The sequence below is a fragment of the Zalophus californianus genome, chromosome 10, assembly GCF_009762305.2.
Source record: "Zalophus californianus isolate mZalCal1 chromosome 10, mZalCal1.pri.v2, whole genome shotgun sequence".
Classification (NCBI taxonomy): domain Eukaryota; kingdom Metazoa; phylum Chordata; class Mammalia; order Carnivora; family Otariidae; genus Zalophus; species Zalophus californianus.
Window position 1 is genome coordinate 46,127,864 of NC_045604.1, and position 9,304 is coordinate 46,137,167.

The 9,304-nt window shown below is 37.2% G+C and overlaps 1 long non-coding RNA gene across 1 annotated transcript; it reads left to right on the forward strand.

Annotated features, from left to right (window-relative positions):
- Window positions 1-201: 201 nt before the first annotated feature.
- Window positions 202-7,563, forward strand: LOC113931857. Its single transcript, XR_003522894.1, has 3 exons — window positions 202-297; window positions 4,353-4,463; window positions 7,355-7,563. It is a non-coding gene; the product is annotated as an uncharacterized LOC113931857 (long non-coding RNA).
- The last annotated feature ends 1,741 nt before the right edge of the window (window positions 7,564-9,304 follow it).

The window sequence follows — 9,304 nt, forward strand, 5'->3', positions numbered from 1 at the left end:
GACATTCTAGGAGAAATTGTTTCTAATCTTAGGGGAAATATGTTAGTCTTTCACTGCTAAGTATAATGTTGGCTGTGTTTTTTTATAGATGTCCTGGTAAGTAATAAGATGTATATTATTATATAATTTGCCACCAAATCCCCTCACAGAACTTTTAGAACCCTTGTAATCTCCTGAGTGATGGGGTTGCTAAGAGCATCTTGTGTTCTAATATTTGGTCTTTCTCAGTTCCTGACACTGAGTTCCTAAATCCCTTGGAATTTCTGGAGTGATAGGAGACTCTTTTGTTCTAATGAGGTGAGGATTGGTGGGCTCATTGTCATCTGGATAATTATCTAGATAACTTTAAGGATGGGGACTGGTCACCAGAAAGACCAAGCTATGATTAGTAGCTTGGAACTTTTAAGCCTCCTCTCCCATCCTCCAAGGAGGGGATAGGAGTTAGAGATTTAATTAATACTTCATTATGCCTACATGATGAAGCCTCCATAAAAATCTCTAAAGTCCAGCACTTGGAGAATCTCTGGGTTGGTGAGCACATCCATGTGGTAAGAGGGCGGTACATCTTAACTCCACAGGGACAGAAACTCCTTAAACTGAGGACACTTCTAGACCTCACCCTATGTACCTCTTCATCTGTATCCTTTATCATATCCTTTATTATATAAACTGGCAAATGTAAGTGTTTCCCTGAATTCTGTAAGTCATTCCAGAAAATTATTGATCCCGAGGAGAAGGTCATGGGAAACTTTAGCTTATAGCTGCTCGGTTATAGGGACGGGAGTTCCAGAGTTGCATCTGGCATTTGAAATGGGTAAAGTCTGTGAGACCTTTACTTGTGTGATTTAACACTAACTCCAAGTAGACAGTGTCAGAATTGAATTGTAGGACACTTAGCGGGTATCAGATGGGTTGGTGTGGGGGAAAACCCCATACATTTGGTGTCAGAAGTGTTGGTGAGAGCAGAGGAAAGAAAACCATAGTTTCTTTTATGATTTTTTAATTAGATTTAAGATATTCCCTTTCTATTCCCAGTTCTCCAAATTTATAGATTTGAATTTTGTCATATCTTATGCTTTTAATGAGAGACCATTATACTAAATTACACTGAATGGCTAATCTTGTATTCACAGGAAAGAGTCTATTGGTCATGATATGTTATATTCTTTATATAGTACTAGATTTGATTTACTAATATTTTGTCAAGAATTTTTGCATTTATATTCAGTAGAGTTATTGGTATGTACTTTTCTTGAAATGTTCTTGTCAGGTTTTACTATTGAGTTTATCCTGGCCTCATAAAATACATTGGGAAGTTTCCTTCTTTATTTTTTGAGTTTGCATAGAATTAGTATTAGTTCTGCCTTAAATGTTTGTTAGAAGTCACTAATGAAACTACCTAACCCTTGAGGTATCTTTGTGGGAAAGTTTAAACGTTCACATAAAGAGGCACCTGGGTGGCTTAGTCGTTAAGCATCTGCCTTTAGCTCAGGTCATGATCCCAGGTGGGATTGAGTCCTGCATCAGGCTCCCTGCTCTGCAGGAAGCCTGCTTCTCCCTCTCCCACTCCCCCTGCTTGTGTTCTTTCTCTCACTGTGCATCTCTCTGTCAAATAAATAAATAAAATCTTTAAAAAAAAAAAGGTTCACATGAAGTTAAATATCTTTAACAGTTACAGGAATGTCCAGATTTTTTTTACTTCTTGTGTCAGTTTTCATATTTGTTTTCAATGGACTTTTCCCATTTCATCTAAGATGGAAAATTTATTGACATAAAGCTTTTCATGATCCTCCCTTATTTTCTTAAGGTCTATAATGTCTTTCTTCCATTCCTGATACTGGTAATTTGTGACTTTTCTTTCTTCTTCTTTTTTTTTTTTCTTGATCAGTCTTGAAAGAGTTTATCACTAAAAAAATCTTTTCAAAGATTTAACTTTTGGATTTTTTATCTATTGCCTTTTTTAAAAAAAATATTTTATTTATTTGAGAGAGAGTGAATGAGAGAGAGAGAGAGAGCGAGAGCATGAGTTGGGGAGGAGCAGAGGGAGAGGGAGAAGCAGACTCCCCGTTGAGCATGGAGCCTGATGTGCGACTTCATCCCATGACCCTGGAATCATGACCCCAGCCGAAGGCAGACGCTTAACCGACTGAGCCATTGTTTTCCATTTTTTAATGTTTTCTTTCTTTTAATTAATTTGAGTTTAATTAGTTCATCTTTTTCCAGCTTCTTCACGTAGAAGCGTAGGTCATTATTTTAAAACGTTTCTTGGGGCACCTGGGTGACTCAGTCGTTAAGTGTCTACCAGGGTCCCGGGATTGAGCCCCGCATCAGGCCCCCTGCTCCTCGGGAAGCCTGCTTCTCCCTCTCCCACTCCCCCTGTTTGTGTTCCCTCTCTCGCTGTGCCTCTCTGTCAAATAAATAAATAAAATCTTAAAAAATAAAATGTTTCTTCTTTTTTAATATAGAGCTAGAAATTACCCTCAAAGCACAATTTTAGCTACATCCCACAAATTTTGACTTCTTTAGCATTTTGCTTGAGATATTTTCTAACTTACATTTAAATTGCTTTTTGACTTATGGATTATTTAGAAATAGGTTTGTTAATTTCCAGATGCTAGGGTTTTTTCATATATCTATTGATAACTGATTTATAATTTAATTCTGTTGGAGTCAGAGAAGTACCCTGTATAATTAAGTTCTTTGAAAAATTTTGAGATTTGATTTATGCCCTACCATGGTCCTTCTAGATATTTGTTCCATGTGCATTTGAAGAAAAAGTATTTTATGTAGTTTTTGGTTGTGCTTTATAAATATCAAGTACATCAACTTGGTTTTTAGTGTTGGTTAAATCACTATCCTTATTGATTTTTCTCTATTTGATACATTAATATAATGACTGAAAGGAAAAAAAATGTATATTCCATCTCTGTCTCTAGATTTGTCTCTTTTCCCCTTCAGTGTTTGCTTCACATATTTTGAAGCTCTGTCATTAGGTGCTTATGCATTTAAGATTACCATATATTCTTAATGAGTTGACTTTTTAACATTATGGAGTATCCCTCTTTATCTCTGGTAATATTTCTTGTCTTGAAGTCTATTTTGTCTGATATTAATATAATCGATAAGAAAATAGTAGACTTTAAAATGCTTTATGTTTCTTTCTTTTACCTGCTAACCTCCTGTCCCTCCTGCTGTCCTTTGCCATGTTAGTACACTAGTCAGGCACAAGGGATGTCAGGTACTGCTGGTCACTGCAGTTTTCTTAAAATTGGGCAGTACTGAGACCAGTGCAGGGAAGCAACCCAAGTAGTTTGTTGGTCTTAGGCTATATAAAAAGGAGGACTTGGCTTTCTCTACTTTTGGAAATGTTTTTGATTTTTGCTTCCATTAAGTTAGTAGAGCTATTATTTTGCCTGAGAGAGATTAAAACTGAAAAGTATTTTCAGGTGGTATCAGGTTGCTAAGAATGGTAGAGTTTGTTTTCTTCAGTCTTTATTTTCAATATTTTTACATAGTAGAGAATCAAAATTCTATGAATCAAAATTCTATGGCATTTTGATTTGAAAAGTTTGAGATTCGCTGCACTGTAAGTTCTAGTCTGAGAGCCAGGAGAATGGTATTTTTGCTTGTTTAAAATTCCAAATGTATGACAAGGCAAGTCCTTTAAAATCTATCCCAACAAAAAATAAAGATAGTGATGTTTATCCTAACCTACAACTCATGGAATTTTATAATTGGATATGACCTTAGAGATTATCTGCTCCTACCTGGTAATTTTATGTGTAAGGAGACTGAGGCTTTGAAAAGCTCGATGATTTGCCTAAAGACATTAAGTTTGTTCATAGCCGACTGGAATTTGAACCCTGGATTCTTGTTACCAGTCTAATGTGATTTGTTTTTTAACTCAAATATGGTGAATTTAGAGAACATTTAGAAAAGACTGCAAGATTCCAAAATAATGAGTCTACACAAATCGTGACTAATATAATGTGCTAAGTGATATAAAACATTTAAAAAATGCTGTTCCATGAATTTCAAAAAGCAGTGTTTATTTTTACAGCTGAGTTTAAGCTCAAGCAAATAAGTTAGAAGAGCCCCATAAATTCTTGTCAAGTACCAAATAATCTGATTTAAAGAAAATATCACTTTCTTCTTTATTCTTGACATAAAACATCAATTTGTATAGCTTTCAAAGATTACAGATGTCTCATTTGATCCTCACAAACAGCACTATAAAAATAATTGCTAATATTAACTGTTTACTATGTGCCAGGAACTCTTCTAAGTGCTTTCTACCTATTAACTTCATCCTTGAAACAACCCTTATTACTATTAGAGTCCTTATTTTATAGATGGGGAAGCCAAGGCACAGAGACAAAGTAACTTGTTCTGCTTTGAGGCTAAGCCAGGACTGGCCCTAGAATGGATGGATGCCTTAGCCACTTTGCTACAGACCTTCTTAGGTGAGCAGAGCAAAGGTACAGGTTGTTCTTTATCTCTTTCCCATGGTTTGGTTTTGTTTTCCCAATGCTGTTATTTACATAGAACACTTTATCTAAGTACCCCTTCCAAGGCCATATGATGCATGATACAATTTGGCACTGGCCATGTTTAGGGCATTAGAATGTTTCTCAAGGTATTAAAAAATTATGATAATATTTCTTATAACTGAAATGAAATAAAATCCTTCGGTTTTTTTTTTACTTTGTTATAGTTGAGCCTTCAATTACAGAGATTAAACCCTTAGAGAATATATCCTGTTTTCTGTTTCAACTTTATTACAAATAGGTCTTTCCTCTGTTACACTATTCAATTGGTAAAATTTATTTCAGAAAAAAATTGTAATTTCATATAATTATTTTTCTATATTCTAAAAAAAGAAGAAAATCAACAGAACGAGAAGACAATCACAGACTGGGAGAAAATATTTGTAAAAGACATGTTTGATAAAGAACTGTTATCCAAAATATACAAAGAACCCTTAAAGCTGAACAATAATAAAACACCCCATAAAAAATAAGCCAAAGATGATATACAGATGGCCAATGCATATGAAAAGATGCTCCATGTCACATGTCATCAGGGAAATACAAATTAAGGGAGCACTGAGGTACCCGTACACATCTATTAGAATGGCCAAAATCTAGAACACTGACAATACCCAGTGCTAAGGGGGGATGTGGAGCAACAGAAACTCTCCTTCATTGCTGGTACAACCACTTTGGAAGACAATTTGGACAGTTTCTTACAAATCTAAGCATACTCTTACTATATGGTCCACCAGTCACATTCCTTGGTATTTACTCAAAGGGGATGAAAACATGTCCACACCTGCACATGGATGGTGGTAGCACCTAAAACTTGGAAGTAACCAAGATGTCCTTCAATAGTAAATGGATAGATAAACTGTGGTACATCCAGACAATGGAATATTATTCAGCATGAAAGAGAAATGAGCTATCAGTCCACAAAAAGATATGGAGGAAACTTAAATGCATATTACTAAGGGAAAGATGACAATCTGAAAAGGCCACATACTGTATAAGTCCAACTTATGACATTCTGGAAAAGACAAAACTATGGAGACAGTAAAAAAGATCAAGGGTTCCTAGGGGAAGTGATAAATAGGTGAGGCACAGAGGGTTTTTAGGGCAGTGAAAATATTCTATATGATACTGTAATGATGGATACATGTCATTATACATTTGTTCAAACACAGAATGTACAGCAACAAGAGTGAACCCTAATGTAAACTATGGACTTGAGTGATTATGGTATGTCAATATAGGTTCACCAATTGTAACAAATGGACCTTTCTGGGATTGTCGATAATGGGGCAGGCTGTGCGTGTGTGGGTTCAGGGAGTATATGGGAAATCTCTATACTTCCCTCTTGATTTTGCTGAGCATCTAAAATTGATCTAGAAAAATAAAGGCCTTTTTTAAAAAGATTTTATTTATATATTTAATAGAGAGAACTTGAGAGAGCACAAGCAGGGGGAGTGGCAGAGGGAGAGGAAGAAGCAGGTTCCCTGTGGACCAAGGAGCCCATGGGGGTTCAAATCTCCATCCCAGGATCTGGGATCATGACCTGAGCTAAAGGCAGATGCTTAACCAACTGAGCCACCCAGGTACCCTGCAAAATAAAGTCTTTAAAAGAAAAAAAAGGGGCACTGGGGTGGCTCAGTTTGTTGAGCGTCTGACTCTTGATTTTGGCTCAGGTCACTATCTCAGGGTCATGGGATTGAGGCCTGAGGTGGGTGCCATGCTCAGCAGGGAGTCTGCTTCTCTTCCTCTCTCTCTGCCCCTCTCCCCACCTCTCTCAAATAAATAAATAAATCTTAAAAAGAAAAAGAAGATAGAAGGACAGAAATGAATGGAACTAAGTGACCTATAGGATATAATAGACATGGAAAGAAACAAATTTAGGAGGATGGGACTGCGTGAGAGACACAGACTTGTAAGTGGAGATAATGAGTGCAGTTTTATATTTTATAATGCTTATTTATGGAGCATATTTTATAAATTCTCACAACCTAATGAAGTAGATGCCATATTGTTCCCATCCTATAGATGTGGGAACGGAAGCTTCGAGAAGGGTCAGCAACTGAAGTCTCATTACAAGCAATAAACAGAGCTGGGACCCAAATCCAGGTGGATCTGGCTCTAAGGAATGCGCTTGTAATCACCCTGCTATATGGCTTGCGAGATGCTTATGGGACTACCTTGTAGATATATCCACTAGGCAGTTTAAAATAGAAGCCTGAAATCCAGGATTAACAATGAATGCATAGGTAACTATAGAATGGAAGTGGCCATTGAGGTGGAAATTAACTGAAGACAAAGGAGATGATTTGCCACTTTGCATGAGTTTAGGTGAGAAATAACTTCATGATAGAGAAGGCAAGGAAACGCTGAACGTGTTATTGGTGTACAGGCCTAGGAACATGTTAGTCATCCGTTATGGGTAAGTTTATTACGGTCAGGTCTAGAGTCAGGGGATTGATGAGATTGATTGGATTCACAATTTAGGCCTTTTAGAAAAATCGACATTAAGCAAATTATCAGCATCAACCATTGGTTAAGATTTATGACATGAAGTAATATTCAGAATACCCTTAATAAGCTACTCCATTGAAGAAAGCCAACTTTGAAAAGACTTACTTTCTAATCAGGTATTTATGACAACTGTCACAACAGAAAAAATGGCTTTATTTAGGAAGATTTCATCATACCCAATAAACTCAGACTGTACCTACAAATTTATCCATCTCCAATCAGATGACCCACTCAAAGGCAAATATAACAGATGGGATTGTTTTTCTTTTCTATTTATGGTTGTCCGTGCATTGCAGATTGAACCTATAGTGATCCTCCAAGCCATCTTCTCTCCTTTGGGGATAATGCTGTGGCAAAATACTGTGGATCCTGGACTTGGAAATGGACAAGCACTCACTATGCGCCCGTGCTGTGTAGAAGATACAACATCACGATCCTGCCCTATTGAAAGCTTAGTCTATATCCAGCTGAGATCAGGGCTCTGTAACCTTGATTTTAAGATGAATTAAAAATGAAGTGTGAAAATAATGTGTCTCTTACCTGGTTATGTTCTGCTACTTTAAAATTATTTAGTCTTGAAGCCCCACATTGTTTTTCATCCTCCTACCCCCCATTAAACTAACCTAAAGATAGTTCTCATTTTTCTATACTGTTGGCTTCTTATATAGAGATTTAAGACATTCATCAAAAGCAGTATCCAAATCACATTTTTTCATCTATTTTTTGCTCTCAAGAAAATGTTTATATCCAAAAGCATGTGAATTTTCTGTTTCTAAGAAACAATCTGAAAGGAAGACTTTGGCCTTCTTCGTTTTCCCTTTTCTTCTTGGGAAGAGCTGCCTCGGATCAGGGATTTCTAGATTTCATCGTAGTTGCATCAGGGACAGGCATTGTGACAATGGGCAAAGTATCCAGATACAATGATCCTCACTTTCCTCATTTGTGAAATGAGGATAACACCTAATGCTTTAGAATGTGAAGATGCAAAGAGATTTATCTTCCATCTCTAGCAAGTTTCTTGGTCTAAAGTAGGCATCGGATACAGACTTGTGTCTGTCTTGTCCTCTCTTCCTCCTTATCTTTCTAACTCATACTTCTTTCTTTTCCTTCGGCTGGAAGGGAGAGGACTGAGGGCAATAATTTTGTGTCTAGATAGGTCTTCAGTAGTGCATGGGAAAGATTTTCCTTTGATTCTGCCTCTTACACATTTTCTGTGCTCTCCATTGCAGCCTGCCCTGGCTAAGCATCCTGGTTTGAGGACTCTACTTTGCTACCCTGCCATTTGATATTTCTCTCAGAACAACATATAAAGACAGCTAAAAGGGTGGGATAAAACTGCCCTTGAAACCCTCTACTGCAATTATGTGTGTGTCTAGAAACCGGGAAGTACACAGGTGTATCGTACAATATTTGCCTGGCAAAATAGTTGTATAGAATGGAGGTCTTCAACCTTCTTTGTACTGGGGTATACATCTGAATGACATTCTCCTGTTCAACATACATTTTTGGAGGCAGAGATAAGATGGGTTGTGGGTTATGGACAACTAGAGCCTCTAGCTGTATCCGTACCTTCTTCCTCCACTTCTCTCCTACCCAAGAAATGCAAGTGAATATGGGTGAGACGATTATGGGCACAGCCTTTAATCTATCCTTGTGTATAAGAAAAGTGAATAATTTTTACTACTTAGTGCTTTTTATTAGTAACAGTTTACTGCCCCTGGGCACCTGGGTAGCTCATTCCGTTAAATGTCTGACTCTTGATTTTAGCTCAGGTCTTGATCTCAGGGTTGGGACTTCAAGCCCTGCCTTGGGATCCACGCTGGGCATGGACCCTACTTTAAAAAAAAATAAAAATTAAAATAAAAAAAAGTAACAGTCTGCTCAGTCTTCACAACTGCTTGTCCCCTCAGTCTCAAAATTATAGTTGGCTGTAAAGTACTGCTTTCAAAAGATCTGTTAATCCTCTATAAAGTAAGGCAGTTGGGTTTGGTGATTTTGAAGGTTACTTTGAGTTTTTAACATTCTAATTCCTCACATTGTGCCACAAGGTCCCAGATCGTAGTGGTAATGGATGGCCAGGTTGCTTCTGTGATGTAATACATTTCTGCTGTTTTAAACCAGTTTGTGGTAATTTGTTATGGCAGCTCTAGGAAACTCATATACCTGGCAAACCTCAGCTTTAATTAATCCTGACCTATGTTTCAAGTTTTGTGTTCAGCTGTCCCTGTCATGTGCTCCGTTACAAG